We start from the raw sequence: 26452 nt of genomic DNA on the forward strand, positions 1-26452 counted from the left end.
TTTCTTTCTTTCTTTCTTTCTTTCTTTCTTTCTTTCTTTCTTTCTTTCTTTCTTTCTTTCTTTCTTTCTTTCTTTCTTTCTTTCTTTCTCTTTCTTTAAGATTTTATTGGGGAATTGGGGAAGGGGAACAGCCAAGTTGTTGTCCTCCAGTCTTAGTTGTGGAGGGCGCAACTAGCTCAGCTCCAAGTCCAGTCACCATCCAGCTGCTCGTCCACAGCTTGCGGCCGCTCAGCTCAAGGTGCCGTGTTCAATCTTAGTTGTGGGTGGGTGTCCCATCCCATGCAGGAGTCGAACTGGCAACCTTGTTGTTAGGAGCACACATTCTCACTAGCTGAGTCATCCTGCCACCTGTTGGCAGCTCAGCTCAGGTGCAGCTCACTGGCTCATGTTGGAATTGCACTGGTGACCCTGTTGCTCAGAGCTCATGCTCTTAACCAATTGAGCCACTCAGCTGGCCCAAAGCGTCTTTATTTTAATTGATTGTTACCTATAGTTCTCTTACCTGCATTGCTTGCTACCATCTGGACATGCTCCAGGTTTTCACCCTCAGTCATTTCTAAGGCTTCTCTCTTTACTTTCCTGTCTCCTAATCTACACCTGTGTAAGTCCGATTTATCTTTCAACTTTTATTTCACCCTTCCTCTGTGAAATCGGACCTGATTTCCCAACTGGCTCTGATGTCTCAATTTGTGCCTCGCTCAGGGCTCTTATAATTGCGTGCCTTAATCAGAGCTCTGGTTATTAGTGGTTATTAGATTGAAATACAGTAATTGATGTACTTGTCTCATGCTTGTTGAGTTGTGGGCTGCTTGAGAGCAGGAGCTTTGCTTTCTCCATCTTTATATTTGTCCTTTCCTCACACTAAACTCTCTAGCATCATAATATGATACCCAGCAAATGGTAAAATTATGATACATGTTTCTTGATTGAACTGTTCACTGAAACTTCTTTCCTGCCATCATCATGTCCTTTCTTGGCCTTGTGGACATTATTTTCATTGTTTTTCTTCTAATTTGCTGGGCGTTCCCTGATGTGTACTCATTTAACTTTTATCTAATTCATACAGGTTTCTATCACACTTCTCTTATAGTTTCATTTCTGCCAAACTGAAGCCAACTTCATGTATTTTTCCCCCTATCTTTACAACCTGACCTGGTTTAATTATTCTTTTCCTGAGTATAGTAACCAGAGGTACACAAGCCTTAAAAGTGCTACTTTGTACCACCTTTTTGTACTACCTGCATGACCAAAACAACAATAACAACATCAAAAAACAAACCACAGGGTATAAAAGGAAAAAAAAAAGATAAATAAGACTTCATCAAAATAAAATAGTAAAAATCTTGCTTCTTAGAATGCTGATCATTGCTCTTTTTTATAAGTAGGGTGAAGTTATTAAAACTATTATTTTGCCCAATTAAAAGCTCATCTTAAAGACTTTTAAAAATATTTCAAAACAGCTCCACATGCAAAAGATAAAATAATTTGCAACAGCTGTTAATTGGTGGAATTTTTCACAAACTTTATTATCTGTAGACAGATAGGATTGCTAATTTTCCATCATTAGCAGATGCTTTGGCTAATGATTTCTACAGTGGTATGCGTCGTCTTTGTATAAAATGTGCTCAAATGTGTATTTGATTATTTTAGCTGATTTTAAGAATCTGTTGTAATTCATTTTCTGAAAACTCTGCAACCAACCCTAGGAACTACTATTTCAAGAAAGGCTGTATTTTTAGGAGATGGCCTATAATATATAACTCTCCAATTTATAGCACTTACACTTTCAAGCCATTTAACATCTGATTGAAAGAACGAGAACACCTATAAAAAGTCCTCTTATGAATTTGTAATCCCATATCATGTTAGGGCAATCTAGTTTTACCTATACAACCACAGAGTGTAATATGTTAGTACTCCATAATGCTTTGGCTTAGTTTTGAAATGGTTTTGGTGTTCTGATTCAGTTTTATAGCCCTATAAGATGGCTAATTAATCTAGAATAGTGGGCAAAACATGACAGCACAATAATCTTAAAACAACAGAAAAAAATATAGAGTCTAAATTTTTTTCTTCCATTACTTTCTTTTTAAATGGGTATGTCCTTAAAAGCTTCCACACTGAAAATACGTCTTTATAAAACTGATGCTGTTTCTCATGCTCCATTAAGCTATCCCTTTTATCTTTGAAATTGATGTGAAAACAAAATATTTATACTACGTTGACTCCACTTTTTAAATTGCTTTTTGAAAAGACAAATGAAAATAAAAACAAATATGTTTGTGACTCAAGAAGTGGCCAAATACATCTAATTTATTTTGAAAAAGGATCATTAAAGCCTTACATCTCTGTTGTATTTTAACTAGCTAGCAGTAGGGTGACAATCTAGAACATTGTTGTTGTCGAACATTTTGAATACTTAAAAAAATACCATTTTTTCCCCATACTAAGAAAGAAAAACATGGTTTGCATCAAGGGAAAAATCCGTAGAAAATCTGAAAACAAAATGTTCTTTCCCTTACTCATGCAAAGGTTGATTCTAAGATCAGAAATCATGAATATGCAACCAATAATAACCAACCCTTCCAAACGTCTTACTGTGGCCACCTAATAGCAATTTCTAGAAGCTGTGAAACATTTTAATTTTCAATTCTTAATATAAATATTGATAAAATAATAAATTACAAAAGGCTAATAGAAAGCAACTTAGATTTTAAAGCCTCAAATGTCATCTTCAGTCAAAGGAAAATTGAAATTATATATTTTTTTTACCGAGATTATAATATACCATGCTTGCTTATGCTAGCTAGTCTAACTATAAATCATGTACAATTTAGTCAAGAAAATGAGTCATTTCATTCTCCTGGGGTTTGCATTTTGCTCTATAGCGTTAGTATTGCCTCTAGCTTGCAGACTGCCGTCAGAAACAGAAGAACGGCCACATCAAGAGTTCTCCAAAACCTGGTCAAGGTGAAATGGCTTGTTCATAATGAAAATCAAAGCACTATTTCCCTCAGTGAGAAAGTCTTGCCCCTTTCCAACACACACATTGCGAGTGAACTAAATAGGGAACTTAGTAACATAGTTGATTTATATTCTGTGTCCAGCTCCTTATCTAATACCAATCTGTTAATAGATGGTTTGCAGTCAGTGGCCAGTTTGGGGTCCACACTTTTATAACATGGCTACAATGACTTTTTGCCACAAACCAACTGGAAGTAAAACATCCAGGAAGCAACCATGTTACAAAAGCTGCTTACTAGAGTGCTCCCTCTGCTGGAAGAATGAATAAACATCATTATTACTTGTTCTGTAATTTGACCGACCCTCTGTGAAATCTGATAATATCACAAGTCTGCTGATTGATATACTTCACTTTTCCGCCCTGATGCAAAAAACTTGGTTGGGGATTAGATCTTCACTTACTGCTGTGGGGGTTTCACAGGAGCAAAGCGAGGCTTCTCTGGGTGTTCTTACAGACACCAACCTGTGGTACCTATAGCAAATGTATAGCAATTATGCCCAAAGGTGTTTTGCTGGCTTACTGCATAAGTGGACAACATACTGAAATCTTCTATGAGAGGAAACATTTCACTTTTAACTACACAACAACAAAATTCTTCTTCCCGTTACTGGCAGTTTCCAATGTGGCCCAGTGGGGCCAGAAGTCATCTAAATATATGATCTTGAAAGCACTGGTGGCAGAATCAGATATGGGCATGTTATTTTACTTTTCACAGTTAACTTGTGTGTGAATTTTAATATAAATATATGGGCATAAAGAACTAAGGCAAGTCAAAATGTTTCCGTAAACAAGTTTCAGAAATTCCACATGATAACAAGTATAAATAAACTTGTTAAGTTGTTCTGCACAATGCCAGCTTTAGGATATTTTAAAACCAAGACATTTCTTGTTGGTGACAACAAAATGGTTTTTGTAGACTTTTATTATATAGTTAGATTCCATCCATTGACTGTACTTTTCTAGTTGGGTTTTTACACACGCAAGCACATATTTGTAATGTTGGTTCTCTGTGTTATTCCTATAAGTATTGTATTAAAATAAATGAACTCTTTATAGAAATTATGATGGGCTCACTGAAGCCAGAAGATGTGTTTTATGCCCTCCCTTGTCAAGTCACAGAATGGAGCTGAATCTGTTTCCTCATTTGTGAAACAAGGACACTGGTCAAGTTGACATCCAAAGCTCTCTCTGTTGAAAAATATATTATGTGTCTGCCTGATTTACTGTGCTAGACACTGGAGAGGAGAAGATAAAATTAGGGGAAAAAAGACACCATTATACCCTATGAATCTTTTTTAGCCTCTAAAATGGTATAATATCATCATATTTGTTAATGGATCTCTTTTAAACTGCACCACAGTTTCTTTGTTATCCAGTGAAATCAATTAAAAGCATTGCCCAGGATTTATTACTTTTTCTACCTAATGAAGGTATTTAATGAAAGGGGCATTGTTTGTAGAAAACAGAGATGGAGAGGAATGATTAGCTGTTAAAAAAATAAAACATGAACCCATTTTCATCTTTTCCCTCTTTATTGTTACTCAATAGAATCAGAGAGATTTGATTCAAAATCTCTTTATCTCTTGTGTGACCTTGGAAGAAGTTCTTTACCCTTTCAATGCCTCAGTTTACCATCAATTAATAAGGGATTATAATAGTACTTGAGGAGAGTCTGGGGCAGATGAAATGAGACTCTGTTTTGAAAAGCAGTTTCCTTGAAAATGTGTGGTAAGCCCTTGGAAAATGTTAGTGTTTTTGCCATTGTAATAGTCAAGGTCCCTTCTCTTTATCCCTGTTGGTTCTGTCCTTATTCACTCACTTGGCTTGCTCTCCCAGCTCTGGTCTTCTCTATTTCAATCCATTTCCACACTAATGGTAGAGTTACAAATATGATTAGACCACACTCCTTCTTAAAACACTTAATGCTTTTCACAACATGGTTCAAACCTATCTCCCTAACCTCCTTTCCTAAAACTCCTCTTCCAGACCCTGCCAGGTCTTACTCTTCAACTGCTCTTCACAACTTACCAGACTGTGTTGTGAACCTTGCACCTGTATTTCCTCGGTTTTGTGCCTAGGTTCACATTTCCTCTTTGTTGCATCTTGCCTCCTTCCTTCTCTGAAGAGTCATCAACTACAATGCAGTGAAATGCTTTACAATTTAGTGTAGTACCTCATACACTGTAAGAGTCATTGGAGTGAATGCGTCTGACTACCCTGTTTCATTTTCATGTTTCAGGGGACAGATCAAGTGGCACCAAATTTACAGTAAATACTCAGGTCTTGGTGACTTGGAGAGATATTGAAAAACGATTTGATGAGAAAGTACAATACGATCTACATGTCAAAAGCTCTAGAAAAGTACTTTAAATTTCACTTTTAAAAAAGCTAGAAATTATTGAATTAGGTGCATAGGCTGTGTTGGTATGTTAACTGAATTTTTACAAAATTTTTATTCTTTTCTTCTGTTTTGGAGGAAAGAAAGTTAGATCTTTACTTTTCAAGGCCTTTCACATTCATTTATAAGTATGCATTCACTTAGATGTAAGATCAACAACTAATATCTTTTTGGTCACATCTCTAAAATGTTTTGAATCTACAAAATAATTTGTCTCACTTGTATTTCCCCATTTTCCCCAAATAAACAAACAAACAAATCCCAACAAACTATTTTCAGTTACAGTAACCTTTGGAATAACTTCCTATGCTTTTAATGCACTCCCTGATGTTACTTTTGTTAACATAAAGTTACATATATTCTTTATATATAAAAACAGTGCTATTAACTAAGTCAGGAATCCATGTTGATATTGACTGGATACTACATATTCTCCAAATACTCAAAGTGATAGTGATGAAGTGAATGAAGCAAAGGTCAAAAGGAGCAGAGCTTCTCCGAGAATCATGAGCCTATAGAGCCGGGTGTGCAGCCAAGAGCTGGATTGCATCTTGGTTGCAATACTCTGACCAAGTGATCAGTAATTCCTGTGAGCAGAAACCATTAGTCACGCATTCCTGAGATACTTGGGAACACTTATGCTTTTGTGAGCAGTTTGCCAAATTTCAGTGTTGCCATGACAACTTCTGTATTCACTCTCAGGTGTGCACTGGCATCACATCTTGACAATTGATGGGGCCACATAATCCCTTTGGGTAACTACTTAAATTATCACCTTATAAAATAGTGACAATTACAAAATTTTCACTTCACTGTGTATTAAAGTATCAGGCAGCTCTAGGCAGAAGCAGAGTGATAATTTTTGTAATTATCTATCTACAAAGTCATATGTAATGCCTTCCAACTAGGAGCTATTAAATTGTTAGTGGTGGGTAATCAAAAATAAAAACTCTTCTCTTTTAATTCCCTGAATTTTACTTTAAATGTATGTATGGTTCATAATTTAGTTGAATAAAAGAGTGAGAGACAGTGTGGGATGCTTCTGTGACTGACCCTTAAAAGAGAACAAGAAAATGTTTTCCAAACTGGAACACAGGAATTCAGACTAAAAGATTAGTTGGAAAGGAAGGGAAATGCTATTGGACATTTTCTTTTTCGCTTTTAAATGTTGACTACTGCCATGCTTTATCGTCCCTGCATCTCTGCACAGAAAAGTAGGGGATACTAATTTGCAGAGACAAAACGATGCTTTGTTATTTTCTATGACACCAGAAATTTCAAAGACCAGAGAGCAAATATCTAATCTGTAATTAAAGGGATAAAATTCCGATATTGGCGATGGTAATATAATCCTTGTGAGTATATTTGAAACTATAGCTTACTTTAGAATTAGTGTTTACTTCCTTTTAAGATATATGTATGTGTATATATATATATATATGTGTGTGTGTGTGTGTATATATATATATCTATCTACATATATATATATATATATATATATATATATGACTAATAAAGGCTTCTCTTTTCCTAGAAAAAGAAGTACTAGCTCTAAATGATATGTGAATGTGCACAATATATTAATTATTGACTAAAATATCTCAAATTGGAGAAGGTAATATATGTCTGTCCTGAACAAGTGATATGCCTGCACATTTTAACCATTTTTTCACAAACCTTATGTAGGTAATAACACAAACTTAAAACTCCATTATCCCACAATATTAACATGAAAGTAGATAATTTTTGCATAAGCAAAGACAATAGTGTTTTCAACAGTTAGTGCTTTTTATCACAGTGTCTACAACATAGACAGTGTTCAATATGTATTGACTGAAGGATAAAACTGGCTTCTCATTTTAACATTCTAGATGGTCATTAATAAAGTTACCACAGATTACATGCCTTAAAGTAAAGAATGGGGATGGTATAGATATAAACTTTCAAACTGCTGTAGGGATGGTAATAGCAGTAATGGTAATGATAAGAGAAAAAAACAAATCTCAGCTAATAAAGGATGGATAGGAGTAGTAGGGAACGTAATCAAGTAAAAAGAACAGAGGAAACCAACTCTCTTGAAGGAAAAATGAGAGGACTTTGTTCCTGGCACTGGTTTGGGACTGACTTTGATCCATTTAGAGAAGTAGTTCAAGAGGTTTGGGATGAAAAAATGCAATTCAAGTGAAAGTACAAAGAACAAATTATCCCCAAATCTGAGTCAGGAGGGCCCCAGCATGGAGAGAGTTTGGGACTGCAAAGAGCTGCCATTTAAGGGATTCAAGATAGTTGGCATGGGCAAAGGAGTGTCACTAGAACTAGTTACTGGAGGATATTATACCATGCAAATGCTTAAGAGAAATTGTCAACAGCATCAAAAATGAGCATCATGGGCCAAGCTGATGACAGAGGAACATTTCACAGCAGCTCATGTTTGGGCACAGGGTAGGTGGGTTTCAATCTCTCGCTGGAGGCGTTGGAGTGGAGAACAAGGAACATTAAGGAAGAGGGCAGTAAACAGACACACCAGCAGTCCTTCCTGTTTTCAACATGAGGGAGGAAGCAGGAAAACATGACGTTCTGATGATTTAGCTAGAGACCCACCGACTCTTCTGTGTAGGTTTTGCTTCTGCTAACTAATGGTGAGAGAAAAACCTGATGAATTTTTAAAATGCAGTGTTTTGGTTTGTTCTTTGAGCTGCAGTGAACTGAAGATTTCTCTCAAGTGGCCTAAAATAATGAAATGCACTATTTTACATTGAGAACTAAAGATTTTACTCAAGTGGCTTAAAGCAATGAAATACATTGCATTGATATTCGAATAAAAGTTACAACAGGAATTGATAAAGTGATTCTAAAATCATAGACTAGAAACAGGTTACTGCTGTATTCTCAAACCTAACGAGGTAATTATATTTTGTCACACTGTCCTTCCCAAATCAATTAGGGAAGGTGTGTGGATGGCTTCTATACAACTCCCTTCTCATTTTTTTCTTTCAATTCACCAAGTTTTCCTTTCTTTCCCCAGATCTTTCATATTCATTTTTTTTCTTTTTTTAACCTTTCTTTTGGTTTAAGGTACTATTTCCATTTAATAGCTGAAATTTCATTAATCTTTGTGCTGGGAAAACTATTTAGGGTTTGGCTATGAAAGGACAAAACAGAGACAGACGGAATAAACAGATTCATACCAGCAGAACAAAAGGCCAAAGCGGGTTGAAAACAAACAAAAAACAAACGTAGAAACAGGAGGCTTCTATACTCTGCTGATGCTCAGGGAGCTTAGAATATACCTTGGGAGACATAAATGGGTGCCAGACAACAATGAAATTGATAACTGTTTAGGAGAAAGAAGGAAGTAAAACTAAAAGACACTTTCTGCCATCAAACCAGTGGTCAGGAATCAGCAGGATCAAATGCAGTGGGTGCCTTTCAGGACAGGATAGTTAGGGAGAGTGGGAAAGGACTCAGCGAAGTAGGAAGATGAGAATGAATTGCTTTCCCAAGAAATAGCAAAACATCCAAAGGCTGTGGTGGCCCACGTGTTTACCCCTATATCACAATTTGAGCATATTTATAATAGAACTAGTTACCTTCCTAAATTTCTTTTTCCACGACATGTTGCTTTATTTTCTTGCTGCTTCTTTGGATTTTCCCAAGCTCTGTCTTTAAGTCCTGTCTCCGCTTTCCTGCCTAAGGCCCACACTTCTAGGTAGTGATTCACTTTTTGGATTGCCTTCACTTTACCCATCTGCTGAAATTGAGCATTTCACTATGCCTCCTAAACAGTCCCTGTGTCCCATGGTGGTGACACCCTTTGTATCTACCTAATATCGTCCTTTAGGCTGAGTCTGTAAGATGGTGTATGACAAGGCATGGTGCATATTTATTACTTTATCATGAACTCATTTCAGGCTTCCCTATTGGACTGGAAGTTCAGGATGGCCTGAGCAAGTAAATTTCTCGGGGATTAGAGGGAAATGTTGAATGAACTCTGTGAGGGAAATTTATGAAAGTTGGGTAAAATTGAGGAACTTGGTACCATAATCCAAACTTCACAAGTTTATTTAAGGTTAACCTTTCATATGACTATAATATTGTTAAGATGACCTTGACCAAGGATTTTGCATTGATATTGGTGTAAAATGGAATATACAAATATCCATTACATTCGTAATGAAAATAGGGCTTTCTGTTGAACAGGGAAAGATTCAGTATGTGTCTGAATCTCTTTGAAAACAGATCATATTCTTATGTTTCAGATATAATTGCAAATGGAATCAGTTGAAAGCTCTCTGAGTCTTCATATTCTATGTGGGGATTTTTAAGACGACAGTAGAGAAGGTGGAAATATCAGAAGAACTCTTATCACCCTTTTACTTAAGATCAGGAAAGCGTCAACTAGGAAAAGATGTAAAATTTATAATACCTCTAGAAATGTTTGAAATGCACAAATATATTAAAAATTATTTCTAATTCCAAATCTCATGGTAGGCAAGATTGAAGTTGTCGTTGAAGATTTGGGTTTTCGATTTAGAGTTTGTATATTAGTTCTGCCACTCACAAACTTTGTGAACTTCAACAAGTTCCCCAGTCCTGGTGCAGAGTAATGTTGATTAAGGAGGACAGTGATATCTAGAGATGCAGAAGTCATCTTTCACTGAGTATGCATTTATATTTGAAGAACTAGGAATATTCTTACAGAGCTACCTTTCTTCCACCATCCAATCAGAGAATCACTGTGAAATAGAGCGAACAAATTGGTGAGTAAACTGTCTTGACCAAACGTCTTAAATTTCCTTCTTTTGCTTTGAGGGAAAAGGGGATTCTTCCAAATTTCAGGATTGAAGAAGACTCAAATTGCTCTCAGGGATCTGTGTGCTCTGCGTCCACCTGTCACATCTAGGAAACTAGGAGGGAATAGTGTGGTAAGATGCATAATGATAAAAGGCATTCTGGGTTAGTAGTTTTCCTAGAAGTAAAGACTCGAAGGCAATGGATAGAGAAATCTCAGGAAGTGTACAACCCTGAAGGCATGCGAGTCCACTCAACACAGCAGTTCATTACAGACAACTGGCTACATACATGTTGCCTCTTTTGCATCAGAGGTATTACAATCCTCGTCTAAAATCAAGCTCTGAATGGAATTGATTTTGCAATGACTGTCTTAGCGCTCCCTGATTTTCTTTAGGGATCAGCAATAATATTTGCCTGAACTGATGGCTACTGGCTGAGGAGAATTTGGCACAAGGTCCCTCCCTGGGTTTAGTTGTTTCTATGCTGGAGAGTCACCTAAATTGACTCCTCTGACTTCTCTACATAATATTTCAACCTCAAAGCTCCCGGATGTCTGTTCCATTTCAAACTCCTACTAAATCACTTAATCTCCACATTAAAATCTACCGAGTTCTGTTTTGTTTTTAATTTCTTCTTTCTTTGATTTACATTTGGGTGTTTCCCTTTGTAAAAGATCAAGGGGGGCCTGATTCATTTTGTAAAAGCACAAAGTAATTGCTAATTAATGCATTCAAGTTGGTGCGTGCATTGATTTCTCACTATAAACCTGAGAAACAAAGGGGATCTTTGAAAAAGGATGTGAGCTGGATGAAGGTTTCCTGCTGAGACTTACTGGCCAGTGAAGTACTCCTTTGCTGTGGTAGGAATGTGTAGGGCTAGGCCGGTTTGTTTTCAGAAACTCATTTATGCTTTGAGGACTGGACATTTTTTGAGACTTGACAAAGCATTAATTAATATTGCTGGTTTCCAAGGAAGTCAAGGCATGTGATCTTCTGGTACACTTTTTCTTTCTCTTTTCCTTCCTCTCCGGCTCCTTCTGACTCCTCTTCCTCCTCTTCCTTGTCTTCTGTCCCTCCTCCTCCTCGTCTTCACTGAATCTTTCAATGAGAAGTTAGAAGACTTAGCTAGTTATCATCTAAGCTCTCAATCGCCTTCATTATTTTACTATAATGGGTGGTGACAAAGTAAATAATCTCTGTTGGCTAAATTTACTTTACTGAAATTAGTTTGAATGTGTAAACAAGTGCAGTATCACTACTGAACTTAATTTAACATTCTAATTAGATGTCACTACTTCCAAACCTAGAGTAATTGCCTTGTGATTTCAAGGACTTTAAGCATATTTGCCTAAGGAGCCTATGACTAATGCTTCTTTTCTTGGAAAAACTATTCATAGCCATGATTTAAATAAAAAGATAAGGCTTCTGTAACATATATGTGGCCTCTGTGCTTCAGTGGTCACCGTGCTGATTGACTGATCTGGTTGGCTAAGCTGACATTACTTTCTTTACTGAATCCATGTTTATTTCTCCTAGAAAGGAAGACCTTCCCCAATAGAGGACCCCAGCTTTTTGGCACCTCTTGGAAGGGAAGACTTTGAAAATATGGCACTCTGGCTAAACAGATGTGCCATTTTTTTTTCTTACATTATGTCTTGAATGTGCCATTATATTTTCTTACATGAAATAATTAAAAAACATTGTCACAATTGTATCTGGCTAATAAATTTTCTTATCAGAAGACAAGAAGCTCTAAATTCTGATCAAAATAATGACAAAATTCTACAAGAGATATTTAATTATACTTTTGTGTGGCTGTGTGTATGTATGCAGACATTTTAAAAGTCAGGTACTGTCCCAATAGTGAATTTGTTAGAGTTTACTTGGACTCTCAACTTTTTTCCCTGAGTTGTTTACTACTATATACCAACAAAAAGAAAGAAAAAATATGCCAGAATGGCTCAGTATCATGCATGTATTAGTTAATAAATAATAATACCTTTTTTAAAATGAAAGTTCAGTATTTGAGCCAGGAAACCTTGTCCTTTGCTTAATGTTTTTCTGATTTTTTCAGCATACATAGTCTCACTTGGACCTGCTTCACTTTTCTTTTCATAATATCTCTGTCCTCAACCTCTCATCTGAGTTATACATCTGCAAAGCAACGGTCACTGGAAATCTGCACTTGGGTTTCTCATTGGCTAAAATTCAGCATGTTCAAGACATGTATGTTCTATGTCCACCATTTTCTCTTCTGTAGCATGCTTGTGAACACGCCACACAAACCCACTAGCACTCATACCCCACACTTCTAATATAACTTCTGTTTCTCTTTTATTTCAGTGAGGGACACTGCCATCCAGAGAAAGAAATGTGGTATCATTTTTTCCACTTTATTTCATTCTCAAACTCATCAACCAGTTATCCACCAAACCCTGTTACCCACAACTGCAGTTTGAAGGCCTAGGTTCATTTATACACATAGATAGACTATATGATGAGCCATAAAATAAATCTCAACACATTTAAAAGGATTGAGGTCATGCAGGGTATCTTTTCTGACCATTATGAAATGAAATGAGAAATCAATTACATTTGATTGATAATTAATAAAATTACAGTAAGATATTTAGAGAAACCCCAAATGTTTGGAAATTAAACAGCAAACTTCTGAATAACCCATGGGTAAAAGAATACATTACATGGGAAATTAAAAATTATTTGAACTAAATGATAAAGAAGATACAACAAATTGTGGGATATGCTAAAGCAGCACATAGAAGTATATTTGTAATTTTTAATACTTATACCCATGTATTAGTAAAACCCATGAAAGCAGATATTATTTACTGAGCATCCAGGTGTGTTGGGTGTTAATAAATAAGTATTTATTAAGTATAATAAATACTTAAGTAATGTTTGTTTATGTAACCAACCTTATGTATCACTTCTTTCTCACATTTTCTAACTCTGTATTCTCTCGTATTCAATTCTTTCTCATTTATCTCATTTATAAAATGTGTAAAAGTTGGAAATTGCAACACAGCTATCTCTCACTTCTGGGATTGACATTATATTTTCCAATGATGAAAGGAGTGATTTTAAGTATATTGAATTTTTTTCTCTGTGGCAGTATATTAATCTACTTTCAATTAATTATTAACACAAATTCCTATTTAGCTTCATTTTCATTTTACTTACATACATTGCATGGGAAGGACATTTAAGACACAGGTATTGTAATTTAGAGAAGCGTGATAGTTTTACTAATTTACCACAAACCGACAACTAAATAAAGATATGTTTTAATAATAGAATTATTCTTGCAGAGAAGAGTACATTGTATCAGCATAAATGCAATCTACTGTTGGAAGAGTCTTTAAAACCCTAGTTCCTACTATTTGTGGGTTAATGACCTCATTCCTTTTCCACGTTATATTATATTGAAATTTGACATTGATTGATTGTAATTTCTGCCTGCCAATTCTGTTTACTTTTATCATTGACTTTCTTTGTGATTTTAGAGACATAGTTTTACACATATCATGATCTCAATAAATAATAACATATTTGCTGATTTGGTTTGACTTCAAAGTGCTCATTCTATGCTCAGCACTCCCCAGTCCCTACTTCCGGTGATGGAAATAATTTCTGGCTCATTCCGCCAACACCTAGAATAGCACTTTGTTTTACATTTAATAACCATATTAAATAAAATAATGTCAATAGTATTTTTTTAAAGAAAAACACATGTTTAACTTTTAGTATGGTTTTTGATGACAATTTTGTGGAGCTCATCACCTCAATCTGAAGCTCTAACTCTACTTAATTCAGAGAGTCTTGGTTGTCCTTGCTTTGAGAGTATTACTCTCTTAATGTTGAGAAACGTTGACATATACTACCCAGGACAGTAGTTATGGATTAAAGACTCACTTTGACATTTTGACAAATAAACATGCATGCTAATTTTTCAAAGCAGGCACAGATGACTGATTATTCCATCAAGCACTTAATCTAAAATGATAAGTGGTGCCAAGCCAAAATTAATCAGCAATTTAAGTGACTGACATTTTGCTTACAGTCTAAGGCTCTACTGCACAACTTTGTATGTTCAAGCATTAGTCTTCAAAAGAAAGGGTGGTAGAGAAAGTAAATGTCATTTACGTGAAATACATTTTATTAATTTGACACAAATACAATATCTATTGATAAAGCATATTTAGAAATGGGCAATTTGATTTTAAACTGTTGTCAATTATTTGAAAATAGATACTGATTTTTTTCACAAATTACATATTTAATTAATAAAGTACATCAAGAAAAAAGAAAATTAAGAGCAACAGAAACCATTATTTATAGTTAGATAAATATTTTTTCAGCCTTTTATTCTGTTTAGCTACCTTGGTATTATTCTATTTGTATTGTAACATCATCATCTCAAAACAAAAAATTTGGGATATATTCTATTTAATATTCTATAATTTTTAAAATTTCTAATTAGCAATTTATTTTTTCTATCATTTCTTGGTACTTCATATCACCCTGATTATTTATAATGTTACAGTTTATTTAATTAATTTTCGTTCTAGCTTCTTGTTACAACAATGGTACAATAAGTACTTGTGCACATAATTGAAGTACTCTTATTCAGCAAAGTAGGAACTTAACGGTTGGAAAGATAATTAAATGGAGAATGATAAGAAATGGTATATAGAGACATTAGTTTTTAAATGTGAATGCATATGGATGTACGACTTTTTTCCACTCTCTATATTAGTGCAACACTAATTGTATTCCCACGCCACCTTTTTTTTGCATCCACTGCTCTTTTGCATCCAGTTTTACTTTTGTAAAACGTGCTGTGAGAATTTAAACACAATTAAAAATATTTAATTTCAGAATAATTTTATATTTTTTATTCTTATTTGCTTTTGCGTGTAATTGATGAGTATGTTTTAGTGCCTTGCTTTTTTTTCAGGTCTTGTCAAATTTTTCAAACATTGTTTTTAGCAGGAATAACAACTGTCTCTCATTTTCTCTGGTGTATGCTATTTCTGGTGTGCATAATAGTTAACAAAATTACATAATTACAATGACCAGTTCAATAGTATAGCAGGTTTGGGAGCAAACACAATTGATTTGGTGAGCATTAAATTCATTGGTGTGAGCAGGGGTGTGTGAGTGTACTACAGAGCAGCTGGCTTGTCAGCATGTGGCAAGCCATGGGCAACTAACTGTTCAAGTGGTTTACAAATGAAAGAGTGTCAGCTCTCCTGGTGTATTAGCTAAGTGGTTTGGAGTCAGTTAGGAGGGTTTCTTCTGTACATTTTCTCATGCTTCTTCTGTATGACAAAAAGTTGAATTACAGGTTTAAAGAGTTTGATAATTTAAGATTTTTACAGATATCTCCACTATTTTTCCAAACTATTTGTGACTCCAGCAAAAGTATATGAGTTTTCCATTTCCCACAGATTTATAAATTTTAGATATCATCAATCTTGTTAACCTTTTCTATGCAATGAATAAAAACTATACCTTTTTAATGTGCAGTTCTTTGATTTTTAATAAGATTAAAATACTTTTATATCTTTTTTCTGTGACTTGCTAGTTTATATATTTTCCTCATTATGCTGTTACACTGGGCTTGTTTACTCATTGAATTTTTTATGTATTCCTTTTAATACGTGAGAGGTGAGTTCATCCCTAAACATGCTATATTAATTGGCCTAGGGTGGAACCTGGTCATTGACAATTTTTAAAAGCTTTCAAGATGATTCTGATATATAGCCATAGATGAGTATCACTGGTTTAGCTTTATTTTTTAGCTTTGTGGATATTTTCTGTTACAGTATGAAGTCTCTTCTCTGTTTTTTGTGTGTTTGTTTTGGTATGAAGATAATGCTGACTTCATAGGAAGAATTAGGGCATATTCTCTCTGCTTCTATTTTCTGAAACAAATTGTAGAGAATTGGTATCATTTCTACCTTAAATATTTGTTAGAATTCACCAGTGACCCCATCTGGGCCTGGTGCAAATAAGTATATGAAAAGCTGCTTAACATCTTATGTCATTAGACAGTTGCATTATATATATATATATATATATATATATATATATATATATATATATATATACATGAGATATCATTACACTGATTAAAATGGCAAAAATCCAAAACACTAATGACACCAAATGTTTGTGAGGATATGGAGTATAAGAGCTCTCATCATTTTAGGTGGGAATACACAATGGTGCAGCCACTTTGGAAGACAATTTAGAAGTTTCTTACAAAACTGAACATGATCTCACTATACGATTCAGTAATTGTGCTCCTTGGTATTTATACAAATGAGTTGAAAACTTATGTCCACACAAAAACTTGCACACAAAGTTTGTAGTGCTTAATTCATAATTACCAAAACTTGGAAGCAAACAAGATATCCTTCAGTAGGTGAATGGATAAACTGTGATACATGCATATAATGCAATGTTTTTCAGTGATAAAAAATGAGCTGTGAAAACTTGGAGGAACTTCAAATGCATATCGTTCAGTGAAAGAAGTCAGTCAGAAAAAGCTATGTAATATATGATTCCAACTATACGACTTTATGGAAAAAGCAAAATTATGGAAACAGTGAAAAGACCCCTCATTGCCAAATGTTAGGGAGATGGATAAATAGGTGGTACCCAGGTGATTTTTAGGGCAGTAAAACTATTCTGTATAATACATTTAATATGACTATATGATGCTGTACATTTGTTAAAACCCACAGAGCTTTACAACACAGAGTGAAGCCCGATGTAAACTATGGACTTAGGAAATAGTAATGTATAAATATTGGTTCATCAGTGGTAACAATGTGCCACACTAATGTAAGATATTAGTAATAAGGGAAACTGTGGGAGCCGGGTGCAGGGCGACAGGGGAATATATGGGAACTGCACTTTCTGTTCAATGTTTTTCTACACATGAAACTGCTCTAAAAAGGAAGTCAATTAATTTTAAAAAGTTCATCATTATTTTCTCTTTGTTATATTGAATAGCTTTACTTTCATGAAAATAATTATAGAAATAGCACTGTTATGGGGTTGCTTGAAAAAAATATCAATGTGTGATAAGGCATACAATAACTCTATAGTCAAGTACTTAAAAGAAATCATAGCCCCCTCCAACAGCACATAAATGACAGAGAGCTGCTGATATTGAAGAGAAAGAATTTTCTTGGTTGGTAGCCAACCTGAGGGCAGATTTTATAGACAGTTGTAGTTTCTTAGAATATTTTATAGTTGCTATCAGCCAGATAAGCAATGGAAGCTTCATTTGGCTTCTGTTTCCATTTTATAGAACTAAAGTGATTATAAAAGAGATGTAGGGCCGGCCGAGTGGCTCAGTTGGTTAAGAGCTCGCTCAAGAGTGCGAGCTCTGAGCAACAGTGGTTCGAGTCCCAGCCCGAGCTGAGCTGCCAACAGGTGGCAGGATGGCTCAGCTTAAAAAAAAAAAAAAGAGAGAGAGAGATGTAATGACAATGATTAGCATTATAGACACAAAAGATCGCTTTTGTTAATTTTAGTTACTAGATAAAAAATGAATAAAGGGCACATAAATTTACTCATCTTAACCAAAATCTTATTAAATAACTATATCACATCACCATTTCAGAGTTTGATTTATTTTAGGTAATCAGTCGCTTGATAAATGAGAAGAATGTTAAGTATACCTGGCTAAGTTCTGTCATTTAGTTGGGAAAATAGGAAACTGCAATCTCACATTAAATTGTATCAGATTTTATGGGAATCATTTGCACTGTAATATAATTCTAATTGGTTTACCAGTGAAATTTTTAGGGCTTTTATTTCTAGCATTTTTGATGATCAATTTCAGTTTGCTTTCATGTATTTCATTTCTCCTTTTTTCATCTGTCTTTTAATATTGTGAAACTTGGTAATAATATATTCATTTGAATTTTATGAACCCAGTAAATGTCCTTTTATGATGCCTTTTTCATTTCTAAAGAAAAAGACATTCTCAGCCTCAGAAGGTTATTTCTTTCAGCTTTTTATAAAAGCTTGTAAAATTGGTTTAACTGTTCTGACCCCTTCAGTTTAAGTCAGTTTTCTATTTCACCATCGCATATAAAAGGACATTTCAAGTTTTTAGTAGCTACCAGAAGTTGAAGTACCAAATATAAAAACTGGGGGAAAATAAAAACGTCCTAGCTTGATATGAAAACAAATCCTATAAAGTGTATCATAGTGTGATTGCAATTGTATTATCCCCATTTGGATAAAAGAGTGAGAAAAGTTTTATTTTGTGACTACCCTGACTTGAAGTTTATACCTTACCCTCCAAATATTTCCACATATTTTACACATTTATAATAATAGTTACTGTCACCTGAGCACTTAATATGAGCTATCACTAAGCTAAATGCATTTAGATTGGATAGAGAAGGGTTCTATCCAATAAGGGAATAGTAATGGTTTCCGCACAGAGCAGGTATTCAGGATAATATAGCCTTTTTATCTTTAATATTCTTGGAAGGATTATGTTGTTTATATATAATAAATTGCCATATCTTTTTTTTTGTAAATAGAATTATTTTTAGAGTTTTCTTTTGGACAAATAAAGTAATACATCTTATGGCTGAAATTTCTAAACTTCTTCCTAAATTTATTTTAATGTATGTACAGTAAGTTGCACAAATGCACATTCTAAATGTACAATTCAGTGATTCTTGATAATCAATTATGCCCATGTAACCCATCAACATATAGAACATTTTGATCTTTCTAGAAAAAGTTCTTCTTGCTCTTTTCCAGCCAATCTCTCCCACTGAGTAGAGGTAACTTTTATTCTGACCTCTATTAGTTCATATAAATTGTGCTTATTCCCAAACTTTATAGAGTGGAAGTATATAGTTTGTACCCTTTTGTTTCTGACTTCTTTCACTCAGAGTGTTTTTGAGCTCATCCATGTTGTGCATATCAGTAGTTTGTTTCTTTTTGTTTCTGAATAATAACCCATTTGCATGAATATATCTCAATTTCTTTATTCTTTCACTTATTAATGAATAGTAGTGTTTTTGTTGTTGGCTAGTTTTAGTTCAGGTATATAACATAATGTTTTGTTATATGTATGCATTGTAAAATGATTAGTACAATAAGTTTAGTTAACATCTATTATTACACTTATACTCTTTTTTTTCTTGACATGAGAACCTTTAAGATCTATCTTAGCAACTTTCAAATATACAATATAGTATTGTTAACTGTAGTCACCATTCTATACATTAGATCTCCAGGACTTACATATCTTATAATGGGAAGTTTGTACCTTGTGAGCACCTTCACCCACTTTGCCCACCCCCAACTCCTGAAGCCAAGAATTTTTAATCATCATACTGAGCAAAAGACAATGTTTAGAATGTAAATATCCTTTGAATAAATAAATGAAGGAAGGAAGCAGCTCAAATAGAAGGTTAAACAAATGTTGAATGTCATAGAGGCATTAATTAAAACAAAGCCTGTAATTTGTCCATAGATCATAAGTGATCATAGCCAGAGCTCTTTCGGTGGAGTGATGTTGATGAAAGCCTATTACATCAGTAAAACAGGAAAAAGAAAATGAAAGTAAACATGGTAAAAACATGGGAAGAGCAGACACATTCAGATTTATGTATTTAGCAGGATTAGATTCAGCTGTGAATGCCATAAGAAAAAAGTGGTATGTGTGTGATAGATAATTTGTTTTTCGTTCAACAAATATCCATTTAGTAGAGCAGGTTTCTGTAATGTAACTTGGTGTTGGGATGACCTAGATTCCTTTATCTTTTTGCTTATAATTCCACACATCCTCTAAGTTGATTAAAAACTATATTTATACTTAAATTGTTTCTGCATGTCCTTATTTATGTCTAACTCTTTGATTCATCAGCATATCTTTGGGTTTATGGAAAATGATTTTTTTAAACCTGGAAAAGGCTTGAACATGATTACAGCCTATACAGAGTGAGCCAGGGGACACCATGATGTGGGAATCACAGGGCGAAGGGTGAGTCATTTAAGGGTCAGTTCTCTGAGGATATAGGATGGGATTGATGGATCTGCTTGGTGCATTATCTTTGAATGCAAGAGATAACAAATTTTCTTTGAGGCCACTGAGGAAAAAAGTAAATATGTAGAAATAAATACATACAGTATTTTTATAGGTGTGGGATTTATAGCTAACGTGCTCCATTAAGTCTCAATTTTCACTGTGGATTTGTAGGTAAGTTTATTTGCTGGGACAGAGTGATTTATTATTTTGAGGAAACTTACCAGGAATATTAAAAAAATTGTTCTTAGCAATATTAATGGCCCAGTTCATGTGGAGGTCATAAATTTGTAGTGATAACCGTTTGGTTAAATTCAGTTTCTGCAGTGATGTCCTGCAGTTTGGGTATAGGAGGAGAGAAGGCAGTCTGACTGAGAGTACTCTGGGCAAGTCAGCAGGATACGTGAACAAGGCCATAATGATGAACACAAGACAAATCTTCCAAGCCACCAAGCACGAGGCAGTAAAACCAAATAGAAAAGCCATGAAGAAAGTGAATGTCAGATGGGGAGAAAAAGCAGTCACAGGCAGACAGGCAGACTGACGTTCATAATGAGTTTTAAAGGGATAGGAGGCTGTGGCCATCAACTGACTTTTGATTTTAAAAGTTGCCCTGTGGTTGGCTGAAGTATGGGTCATTAGAGGCTAAGAAGTGAAGGAGTTTTCAGTGGAGGTGTGTGATCAGTCATTCATGTTGATAAACCAGTCTCTACATCCTCAACGAATGAAAAGGAGTGATGGTGGGTTTTATAGGAAACCTCCAGGAGGAGGAGAAATGGTGTAGTTAAAGCTCATAGCCAACCAGCAACAAACTTACAGACACTGTCCACGCAGGTGCTAGTAACTTCCCTTGTACCGTATTCAATTTTGATTCAAACTGCGAGTACTTTGATTCCCCGGAATTTCTTAAGATTGCTTAAACTGTAAGCTTTGTATGTATTTTGAACTGTATTCCATATTTGAACATATTCTTTTTTCTCCTGACCCTCTTTCCACCACAGCATTTTGCCTATTTTAGCTCACTGCTTCTTGTTTAAACTTGGCTGCTATCTTGCATGAAGCTCACTCAGTACATGCGTCCTAATTCCAGCCATTCTTAATTTTCTCTGGGGCTAATAGATTCCTAACCATTCTACCAGTAGAATCCTAACTAGTCTATCCCAACCGTACTCTTACCCTAATCTACAGCTCATTATTGCCAAATTTATCTTAGTAAAGCAAAGCTCTGAGCATCATGGCATTCCCTTGTTCAAAAAATGTGCCATGTGTGCCAAGCTTTAGGAAGTGAAGTCCACACCCTCTAATTGGGTATTCAATCCCTCTATATTTTTCTCATCATGCCTGACAAATTTATATCTCTTACTATATCTTTCTGCAGGCTCTATACCATTGGTTCTCAAATGTAACCAATGATCAGAAGACCCAAGCTGCTAAAGACTGAATTCTAGGTTTGAGTGTAGGACCCAAATCAAAAATGTTTTTGTAAAAAGATACTTGGGTGATTCTGATATTTGATACATTTGAGAACCACTGTCTTACATGTTCCAATGTGAAACAGACATGACTGTTCTTATCTGATCTATTTCAATTGGAGTATCTGCCTCCATTTCCAGCCAATGAATTCCTGTCAAAACTTTTAAAACTTAGCCATCAGTTTGCCTCATACTGAAATTCCAGGTATTGTGCTAAGTACTTTGCTGATATTTTTTCATTTAAGCTCCAAACACATCTATAAGATAGACATAATTGATACTGAGAAAGTTGTCCGTGATACGCACCTAACAGTCCCAATGCCAGCATCTGAACCAAAGCTACCTAAATCCAAACTCGTGTTAAGTGAAGAGAATATTTTATTAGGATGTACAATTGATAATGCAAACCCAATGCATTGATTTTGTGTTAGTTTCCTTGCAGCATGATTTTCTGATCTTTTAGAGTGGTAGTTCCACTTTGTTGAAACTTGTATCTGTGATATTTGACTAAATTGCAGCTGTGTTTTATTTTATTTATTTATTTATTTATTTATTTATTTATTTATTTATTTTTTTTAGCTGAGCCATCCTGCCACCTGTTGGCAGCTCACGGCTGCTCAGCTTGGGCTGACTCGAACCGCTGTTGCTCAGAGCTCAAACTCTTGAGCGAGCTCTTAACCAACTGAGCCACTCAGCCGGCCAGCTGTGTTTTATTTTAGATTGGCTATTCTGTCACTAAAATTTGCGGTGAGGAAAAGCATTATAGAATAACAATTTTTTAATTTATATTGAGATTAATTTGATTCACCAGCCATCGATCTATGTCCTCATAAATGTCTAAAGTCATCCAAAATAGCAAAATCTTGTTATAAATAATATTTTACAAGAAATATCAATGGCACAGGAAGAGGGCCCTGGGGACAGGAGAGAGGGCCTGGAAGATGGTCAATTCAGTTTCTCAATTTATAAGGTGTAAGGGTAAATGAAAATAATTTTTAATCCATCTATAAAGGGCAAAGAGGCCATTTCCCCTTACCTTTTTCCTTAGAGTGTTCTCTTGGACACATGGAAACCGAATTCTTGCTCTAACCTTTGAAATAGAGATTGGCCTCTCTAGGGATTAAGTCGAGTCTCCATTTGCCCCGAGTGTCCCCTTCTGGGCTATTTACTGAGTTCCACAGTTCATCTTGTTTAGGTAAAGCCATTTGTTTTCTTATGCTCATAAAAATTCTTAGACTTCTATAAACTCTTGTTGGAAATCACTAAGCTAATTTTGCAGCCCTGTCTTAGACACAGATTTCCACATCTTCTTAAAATTTGTTTTTGTATTTATACTAAACCTTGCCTATTGCTCAACTCCCAAAACAGCAAAACTATATTTCTGGAAAGCAATCATAACATCTTTTACACATTCCCCTTGATGTTGTTTCATGTCCTCCTTGTGTACAGCATTTTCCCATTATCACATTGTTCTCAACACAAGCTAATGAAGTACACGGAGCTGGCACTTTCACTCCCACATACAAATGCTGGATGGAGCTAATATAAAAAGCTGGCCCCATATGTGTCTTGGTAGGGTATGTCTAGGGAGGAGGACTGAGTAAATAACTTAGCTCTCCTGCAGTTCTGCCCATTAGTCTTTCTGATTTCACTGTCAGCTTTGACAAATAGATATTTTGGACATGACTGAATCCTCCAAAGAATCACTATTGCCCCTGTGACCTATAGCAGAAGCAAGCAGGCTGTCCTGCTTGGTTGCCTTCCAAGTCTGAAACCACTCTCCAAAGACAGTGAATGAAAAATAATCAGGAAACAAAGCTGTAACACAAAATCATCTTGAAAATTACTATTCAAAGTGCTGTATGACTTTAACAATTAGCAGAGTCATGTTTTATCTTCATAGAAAATGCCAAAGACACTTCATCCAGATTGAAATGAGAGAATATTAGGCTGAACGAACAAGAATGAAATAATATTTTCATTGCATGTCTCTTATCGAGATTTATCTGACTAATAACATGTCCATCTTCATGTGTGTTTTGCAATTTTCAGAGTGGTTCACTGCTATTTTAGGAATTCTATGAATCATATGAAATAAATGTGTTTGCTGGTGTCCTCCAAGCAACCAGCAGTAGATCATTTTCACTAGTTAAATTTACTAAGTGATAAATATGAGAAAAAAAAATCAGACCTGTGAGAATTGCAATAAGAATTAAAATGGCTCTTTGTGTTAGAACACAGCATATATATGTCTTGTTTTGAAGTGTTGCATATAGTTAAGCGGTTTTTAATGAAGAAAAAAAATACAGTTGTATTTTGATCTTTTCTCTTTGTATGTTCTCTCACTTCCTCCTTTGAAATCTTATATCACTTTGTATAACCTTAAGATACTTGTGACAAATTGCATTACTCTATAGTCATTCATAGCTTTTTCTAAACTCTTGCTGAGTGCAAGTACATGTTTCCAGGTTGGCACATGGCTGGACAGTCCCCTTCTCCCTGTAACAAGAGCTCAGTGTCTGGGAAAAAACCATATTTGAATATTGAATAAATTATTCAAAATCATGATTGATAAAATCTATCTCAAAATTCTTTCCTTCAGAACCTTGATTTCTTAGGATTCTCTAGGAAGAAACAGAAATCTGCCAGGACATTGGTATACATTTTGCAGGATTGCAGAATAGAATCTACAGTCAAATATTGCTACCTAGCATCCTTCTACTTTTGCTTGCTTTTAAAGCAAAATTTAAAAATTTTAATTTTACTGTATAAAATTTAGATATTGTTAGTCAAGTTAGTCAAGTTTTCCTTTTAAATCTTTCTTATAGCTTTTCAAATATATTTTGTGGATTGTTATTAGAGTTAACCTGAGCTGTGTGATGAAGTGTGGTTGGGGATAGGGTTTAAGGAGAGCTTTCTAATGTCCCAGAGAATTCTAGAAATGGAGAGAGTTCATAAAGAAATGCATGACTGTGTAACCAGAAACACAAGCCCTGTAGTAGATAATATTCTATCGAATTTTATTTCTTTGAAATTCTAATATTTTATCAACAAAGAATTTTTTCAAGGTTGTCAAGGCTGTTTATCTTAAAAATCTTTATCAAAGTGTAAATACAGTCGTCTTTTATGAGCTTTTGAGCAAAGATAAGTTTAAATGCTATAAAAATAAGCTTTGAAAATGCAGCACTAGCAAAACAAATGTTTGTCTAGTGGGTGAATTAGAATAAAGGTCAACAAGGAATCTCTTAGGTCTTCACAGAAGATATGGCAAGAGGTGAAAGACCAAGTTCACCTACTTTGCAGTTTTACTGCATGTCACCCCTGGATAAGGCTGAGCATTTCATTAGCCATTGGCTTCCCTGTCTTAGCATTTGTTCTTAATACTTGAGAAGAGACTGTATCTTATAATGACGCGGAAGCTGCTTTTCCTGTGTATGGAGTGGTGTTAGCAACGGTGCGTTCTTTTCGCCATCACTGTGGGTGGCAAGGCAAATATGTCTTCCACTCTGATGCTGTCTGCAAATGTTCTCCTGGATTCTTCTAAATCCAGATTAATCTAAAGCCTCTGTGCTCACATTCTGTTGCTATTAGTATTACATCTGCTGCATGGATAGGACGAGATGATATCAAGTGATGAATATGTATCTAAAAATACAAGCAAAAAAAAGTAAGGCTGACATTTTATTATAGTAGAATCTATTGAATCAAATTTAAACTTGTCAAAAGATCCTAAACAGTCTTTGAAAAACCATGGCAAAAGAGCTTTCCAGCTATAACAGAAGTCATTCAGTTTCTGGTAAGGTCAGAAATATCAGCAGAAGGAAAAAGAAGTAAGGGAATTATCTTATATGTTTTGCTTTTCATGTGAAGAATGATTCACCCGTCAGATACTCAGGAGGAAGCTGTGTTTTTTATGCCTCTTAGATCAGTTGATATTATCTGAGAGTTGATATTAATTTCCTTGTTTGCTGGAATAGACTGAAAAACAAAATCTCTGTTTAATGGTGCAAAACGCTACCTATGTCCTTTTTCATATGTAAGAATGCATTATTTTGGTTGGGTTAATGAATATAGATATAGAGAATTGTAATTACATATGGGTTTTTTTGGGGAGGTTGTTCTGTTTCTTTTTTTTTTACCTTTGAAGTGAAGGTCTAAGCATTCATAAAATTTTCAAAGATTTTCTATATCAGTCAGTGTCACAGCAGGAAACAGAAGATGGCATACACAGATTGGGATAACTTGAGGAGATAAAGAAGGGGACTACTTATAAGGTATGTAGAGAGTGTAGGAAAATCATGCTGAATAACAGCATCCTTGGACTTATATCATGTAGTAGAGAGAACCCTAGGCCTGAGCGGCAATAAGAGGGAAAGTAACTGGAACGAAAAGCACAGAGGTCTGTGTAAACAGGTTGCCTGATGGTAACTGTAATCTTCACATCAGAGATGAGGCCATCCCATGGTGCTCTCTCCCTCTCCCCACTAGGTGTGAGCCAGAGGATAAATACTCTGATTTCCTTCTCATTTTGCTTTCCGTTCTAGCAGAACCCAGGAATCTAGTGGCCACAGAAGCCTATGATGTGTGATGTAGGACATGTGGAGCAGTTTCCAAGGACATTGAGAAAGATAGAGAAGGGTGGTAGGTAAATCTAGAAGAAATGTGTGTGTG

This window comes from Hipposideros armiger, unplaced genomic scaffold (assembly GCF_001890085.2).
Source record: "Hipposideros armiger isolate ML-2016 unplaced genomic scaffold, ASM189008v1 scaffold_206, whole genome shotgun sequence".
Lineage (NCBI taxonomy): Eukaryota > Metazoa > Chordata > Mammalia > Chiroptera > Hipposideridae > Hipposideros > Hipposideros armiger.